Source organism: Convolutriloba macropyga, chromosome 9, assembly GCF_964194025.1.
Source record: "Convolutriloba macropyga chromosome 9, txConMacr16.3, whole genome shotgun sequence".
Classification (NCBI taxonomy): domain Eukaryota; kingdom Metazoa; phylum Xenacoelomorpha; order Acoela; family Convolutidae; genus Convolutriloba; species Convolutriloba macropyga.
In genome coordinates, this window is record NC_134476.1 from 63,818,456 (window position 1) to 63,824,864 (window position 6,409).

General features: G+C 40.8%; 3 non-coding genes across 3 annotated transcripts; all 3 read left to right on the plus strand.

Moving 5' to 3' along the window:
• Positions 1 to 1,553: 1,553 nt before the first annotated feature.
• LOC142347117 (5S ribosomal RNA) lies at positions 1,554 to 1,672 on the plus strand. Its single transcript, XR_012760139.1, has one exon. It is a non-coding gene; the product is annotated as a 5S ribosomal RNA (ribosomal RNA).
• A 1,325-nt stretch (positions 1,673 to 2,997) lies between these two features.
• LOC142346666 (5S ribosomal RNA) lies at positions 2,998 to 3,116 on the plus strand. Its single transcript, XR_012759714.1, has one exon. It is a non-coding gene; the product is annotated as a 5S ribosomal RNA (ribosomal RNA).
• Positions 3,117 to 4,996: 1,880 nt separating this feature from the next.
• LOC142346667 (5S ribosomal RNA) lies at positions 4,997 to 5,115 on the plus strand. The gene has a single exon (XR_012759715.1). It is a non-coding gene; the product is annotated as a 5S ribosomal RNA (ribosomal RNA).
• Positions 5,116 to 6,409: the final 1,294 nt, after the last annotated feature.

Below are 6,409 nucleotides of genomic sequence, written 5' to 3' on the forward strand. Positions count from 1 at the left end.
CTCTTTTTGCCCCTCGTCGTCAGGTCGTCGCTTTCTTCCAAAACTCGGTCTCAGGAGTGCTGAAGGCTTCGCTTTCGTCAGTTGTGAGGGGATTTTGGGGGGACTCTTCGCAGGGGTTCGATTCCCGGCTTGGTGATCTCTGCTCGCGCTTGGTACTCTTTGGCTTGTGGTACTTTGGTGGTTCAATTCTCGCCTTGGCGAATTTTGTTCATTTGATTTTGTGCGCTGTTTTGACTCTTGGTTAGCTGCTTTTTTGGATTTGTTTAGTCTGCACCAAGCTATATCGTGACCTATGTGCGGTTTATTCTCTGCTTCACAAAACGTGCAGCTATGCAGCGCTGGCGTGTGAGCGTTGAAAGGTATATCTAACCATTCAAATCGCCTTTCTCCGCTAGCGGACTTGAATGACCATTCGCGTAATTCGTTTTCGCTTGTTTCGTTTTTAATATTTAGCAGCATCGATGCTTTGCCAGTAAAGAAATCGCCTTCTGGCAGTTTCTCCTTTTCTCGCGTAATGGTTCCGGTAGGCTCGACATCTGGAGGTAATTGAAGCTTCTCGATTAAAGTATCGTCGTCAAGCAGATATGGCACGTTACTCATTCTCAGCATAACACGTTTAGGGAAACCGTTATAGTCCGTACGCCAGAATTCGTCTGCTGTCGGAAACATAGTCCGGTTCATTATTTTCAGTCCGTTTATTTTCAGTCTGTCCATGTTTTCGGCGGCTTCAATAGGCGCTATAACAAGGACTGTGTGAAGTCGCTTTTCGTTGATGGTAGTGAACGTTTTTGAGAGAGTAATCTTCTGACGGTTTACTGGATCAAAGGCCGATAGAATGCTACTAAGAGCTTCTTTAGATGCTTCTTGAAAAGTTTCTGCATTCTTGAAGTGTTCTCGCTTGAAGGGTGGAATAATCTTCATTTGCAAGATGCTGGTAACTTTAGTCTGCCTTTTAACTGTTCCAGAGGCTAAAACCTCCGAGAACGTGCTCGGCAATTGCTCAATTCAGGAGCTTGAAGATGGAAAAGGCAAAGCGCAAGCACTTAGAATTGATGATTTTTAGACAATTATTGAAGGTTTAATGAAAGGCTGATTTTTAAATGAGCGGAAATTAGCGAAAGACAGTCAAAAATTCACTAGCAAAAGTCAAGAATTTTAGCAAAAATCTCTTTTTTAGAAAAAGACTCACTCCCAACAATTAGGCTAAAAGCAATTGAGCTATGATTTTCCCAAGTACCGGCCTAAACCCACTGAAGTCATGCCTCCGGTTCAATGTCCGGTTGAACAGGTTCCTCGGACCCAATTCATCTCTCCCTTGTTTTGGGGCCGTTCCACTGTATTGTGGAAGGTTGGAAGCAAAAAGTTTGTGCGTTGGTCATAATACACTGTATGGCTACGAATTGCATAAATTATAACACAAACGTGGCTAAAATTGCATGTATTAAGTCACTATTTTGCAAACCGCAAGGCGGCGAGTTAAAGTGATCCTGTATATGAATATAAGACTACAATACAATACTGTTGTATATAAATTCGCTCCCACTTACGCAAATGCCTACGACCATACCATGTTGAATGCACCGGTTCTCGTCCGATCACCGAAGTTAAGCAACATTGGGCCTGGTTAGTACTTGGATGAGTGACCGCTTGGGAACACCAGGTGTTGTAGGCTTTTTATTTTGAGTATTCAAACCTCATAGAATACTTTTATTCGATATTTACCCATTTTAGAGCCTCAAAAAGCCTCGGTTATCGAAAAAGTTAAGCCTCATCGAGCGCGGATACTTTTTTGGAAATTGGTAAAAACTTGTCCGAAATGGTTCACTGTGCCAGATTTTTTTTATTTTATCCCCAACTATGGCTCAAGTGGAGCATGCCCACAAAAAATGAGCCAATTCGGACTAAAATTGACAATTTGGTGGCCAAAACAAAGTTCGGTGATCGAAAAAATTAAGCCTCATCGAGCTCGGATACTTTTTTGGAAATTGGTGAAAACTTGTCAAAAATGGTTCGCTGTGCCAGATTTTTTTATTTTATCCCCAACTACGGCTCAAGTGGAGCATGCCCACAAAAAATGAGCCAATTCGGACTAAAATTGACGATTTGGTGGCCAAAACAAAGTTCGGTGATCGAAAAAGTTAAGCCTCATCGAGCGCGGATACTTTTTTGGAAATTGGTGAAAACTTGTCAGAAATGGTTCGCTGTGCCAGATTTTTTTTATTTTATCCCCAACTATGACTCAAGTGGAGCATGCCTACAAAATTGAGCCAATTCGGACTAAAAATGACGATTTGGTGGCCAAAACTAAGTTCGGTGATCGAAAAAGTTAAGCCTCATCGAGCGCGGATACTTTTTGTAAATGACAATTTCAGCATTAACCATTGCTCCAAACACCCCCCAAATACTTGTAAAGGCCATTCTAATAGTTCCCCTGCTTGCGTTTGCTGTATATTTGGTATTTGGAACTGTCTCGGAAACATCAATACTAATTGTAAAATTTCCCTTTATTAAACTAACTTTTGAGTTAGTGCAAATCGCTCAGTTCCATTCTTTAGGCTGCACTCCGCTAACGCAGAGTGCATTCAAATAAAACTTATCAAATAGAGTTAATACTTACCTATTTAATAAGTTTATCACAACAATTAGGCTAAAAGCAATTGAGCTATGAGTTTCCCAAGTACCGGCCTAAACCCACTGAAGTCATGCCTCCGGTTCAATGTCCGATTGAACAGGTTCCTCGGACCCAATTCATCTCTCCCTTGTTTTGGGGCCGTTCCACTGTATTGTGGAAGGTTGGAAGGAAAAAGTTTGTGCGTTGGTCATAATACACTGTATGGCTACGAATTGCATAAATTATAACACAAACGTGGCTAAAATTGCATGTATTAAGTGACTATTTTGCAAACCGCAAGGCGGCGAGTTAAAGTGATCCTGTATATGAATATAAGACTACAATACAATACTGTTGTATATAAATTCGCTCCCACTTACGCAAATGCCTACGACCATACCATGTTGAATGCACCGGTTCTCGTCCGATCACCGAAGTTAAGCAACATTGGGCCTGGTTAGTACTTGGATGGGTGACCGCTTGGGAACACCAGGTGTTGTAGGCTTTTTATTTTGAGTATTCAACTCTCATTGAAAACTTTTATTCGATATTTACACATATTAGAGCCTCAAAAAGCCTCGGCGATCGAAAAAGTTAAGCCTCATCGAGCGCGGATACTTTTTTGGAAATTGGTAAAAACTTGTCCAAAATGGTTCGCTGTGCCAGATTTTTTTTATTTTTATCCCCAACTATGGCTCAAGTGCAGCATGCCCACAAAAAATGAGCCAATTCGGACTAAAATTGACGATTTGGTGGCCAAAACAAAGTTCGGTGATCGAAAAAATTAAGCCTCATCGAGCGCGGATACTTTTTTGGAAATTGGTGAAAACTTGTCAAAAATGGTTCGCTGTGCCAGATTTTTTTTTATCCCCAACTACGGCTCAAATGGAGCATGCCCACGAAAAATGAGCCAATTCGGACTAAAATTGACGATTTGGTGGCCAAAACAATGTTCGGTGATCGAAAAAGTTAAGCCTCATCGAGCGCGGATACTTTTTTGGAAATTGGTGAAAACTTGTCAAAAATGGTTCGCTGTGCCAGATTTTTTTATTTTATCCCCAACTATGGCTCAAGTGGAGCATGCCCACAAAAAATGAGCCATTTCCGACTAAAATTGACGATTTGGTGGCCAAAACAAAGTTCTGTGATCGAAAAAGTTAAGCCTCATCGAGCGCGGATACTTTTTTGGAAATTGGTGAAAACTTGTCAAAAATGGTTCGCTGTGCCAGTTTTTTTTATTTTATCCCCAACAATGGCTCAAGTGGAGCATGCCCACAAAAAATGAGCCATTTCGGACTAAAATTGACGATTTGGTGGCCAAAACAAAGTTCTGTGATCGAAAAAGTTAAGCCTCATCGAGCGCGGATACTTTTTTGGAAATTGGTGAAAACTTGTCAAAAATGGTTCGCTGTGCCAGTTTTTTTTATTTTATCCCCAACTATGGCTCAAGTGGAGCATGCCCACAAAAAATGAGCCAAATCGGACTAAAATTGACGATTTGGTGGCCAAAACAAAGTTCGGTGATCGAAAAAGTTAAGCCTCATCGAGCGCGGATACTTTTTTGGAAATTGTTGAAAACTTGTCAAAAATGGTTCGCTGTGCCAGATTTTTTTATTTTATCCCCAACTATGGCTCAAGTGGAGCATGCTCACAAAAAATGAGCCATTTCGGACTAAAATTGACGATTTGGTGGCCAAAACTAAGTTCGGTGATCGAAAAAGTTAAGCCTCATCGAGCGCGGATACTTTTTGTAAATGACAATTTCAGCATTAACCATTGCTCCAAACACACCCCATATACTTGTAAAGGCCATTCTAATAGTTCCCCTGCTTGCGTTTACTGTATATTTGGAACTGTCTTGGAAACATCAATACTAATTGTAAAATTTCCCTTTATTAAACTAACTTTTAAGTTAGTGCAAATCGCTGAGTTGCCTTCTTTAGGCTGCACTCCGCTAACGCAGAGTGCATTCAAATAAAACTTGTCAAATAGAGTTGATACTTACCTATTTAATAAGTTTATCACAACAATTAGGCTATAAGCAATTGAGCTATGATTTTCCCAAGTACCGGCCTAAACCCACTGAAGTCATGCCTCCGGTTCAATGTCCGGTTGAACAGGTTCCTCGGACCCAATTGATCTCTCCCTTGTCTTGGGGCCGTTCCACTGTATTGTGGAAGGCTGGAAGCAAAAAGTTTGTGCGTTGGTCTTAATACACTGTATGGCTACGAATTGCATAAATTATAACACAAACGTGGCTAACATTGCAAGTATTAAGTGACTATTTTGCAAACCGCAAGGCGGCGAGTTAAAGTGATCCTGTATATGAATACAAGACTACAATACACTACTGTTGTATATAAATTCGCCCCCACTTACGCAAATGCCTACGACCATACCATGTTGAATGCACCGGTTCTCGTCCGATCACCGAAGTTAAGCAACATTGGGCCTGGTTAGTACTTGGATGGGTGACCGCTTGGGAACACCAGGTGTTGTAGGCTTTTTATTTTGAGTATTCAAACCTCATAGAATACTTTTATTCGATATTTACACATTTTAGAGCCTCAAAAAGCCTCGGTGATCGAAAAAGTTAAGCCTCATCGAGCGCGGATACTTTTTTGGAAATTGGTAAAAACTTGTCAAAAATGGTCCGGTGTGCCAGATTTTTTTTATTTTATCCCCAACTACGGCTCAAGTGGAGCATGCCTACAAAAAATGAGCCAATTCGGACAAAAATTGACGATTTGGTGGCCAAAACAAAGTTCGGTGATCAAAAAAGTTAAGCCTCATCGAGCGCGGATACTTTTTTGGAAATTGGTGAAAACTTGTCAAAAATGGTTCGCTGTGCCAAATTTTTTTATTTTATCCCCAACTACGGCTCAAGTGGAGCATGCCCACAAAAAATGAGCCAATTCGGACTAAAATTGACGATTTGGTGGCCAAAACAAAGTTCGGTGATCGAAAAAGTTAAGCCTCATCGAGCGCGGATACTTTTTTGAAAAATTGGTGAAAACTTGTCAAAAATGGTTCGCTGTGCCAGATTTTTTTATTTTATCCCCAACTATGGCTCAAGTGGAGCATGCCCACAAAAAATGAGCCATTTCGGACTAAAATTGACGATTTGGCGGCCAAAACAAAGTTCGGTGATCGAAAAAGTTAAGCCTCATCGAGCGCGGATACTTTTTTGGAAATTGTTGAAAACTTGTCAAAAATGGTTCGCTGTGCCAGATTTTTTTATTTTATCCCCAACTATGGCTCAAGTGGAGCATGCCCACAAAAAATGAGCCATTTCGGACTAAAATTGACGATTTGGTGGCCAAAACAAAGTTCGGTGATCGAAAAAGTTAAGCCTCATCGAGCGCGGATACTTTTTTGGAAATTGTTGAAAACTTGTCAAAAATGGTTCGCTGTGCCAGATTTTTTTATTTTATCCCCAAGTAAGGCTCAAGTGGAGCATGCCCACAAAAAATGAGCCAATTCGGACTAAAATTGACGATTTGGTGGGCAAAACAAAGTTCGGTGATCGAAAAAGTTAAGCCTCATCGAGCGCGGATACTTTTTTGGAAATTGGTGAAAACTTGTCAAAAATGGTTCGCTGTGCCAGATTTTTTTATTTTATCCCCAACTATGGCTCAAGTGGAGAATGCCCACAAAAAATGAGCCATTTCGGACTAAAATTGACGATTTGGTGGCCAAAACAAAGTTCGGTGATCGAAAAAGTTAAGCCTCATCGAGCGCGGATACTTTTTTGGAAATTGTTGAAAACTTGTCAAAAATGGTTCGCTGTGCCAGATT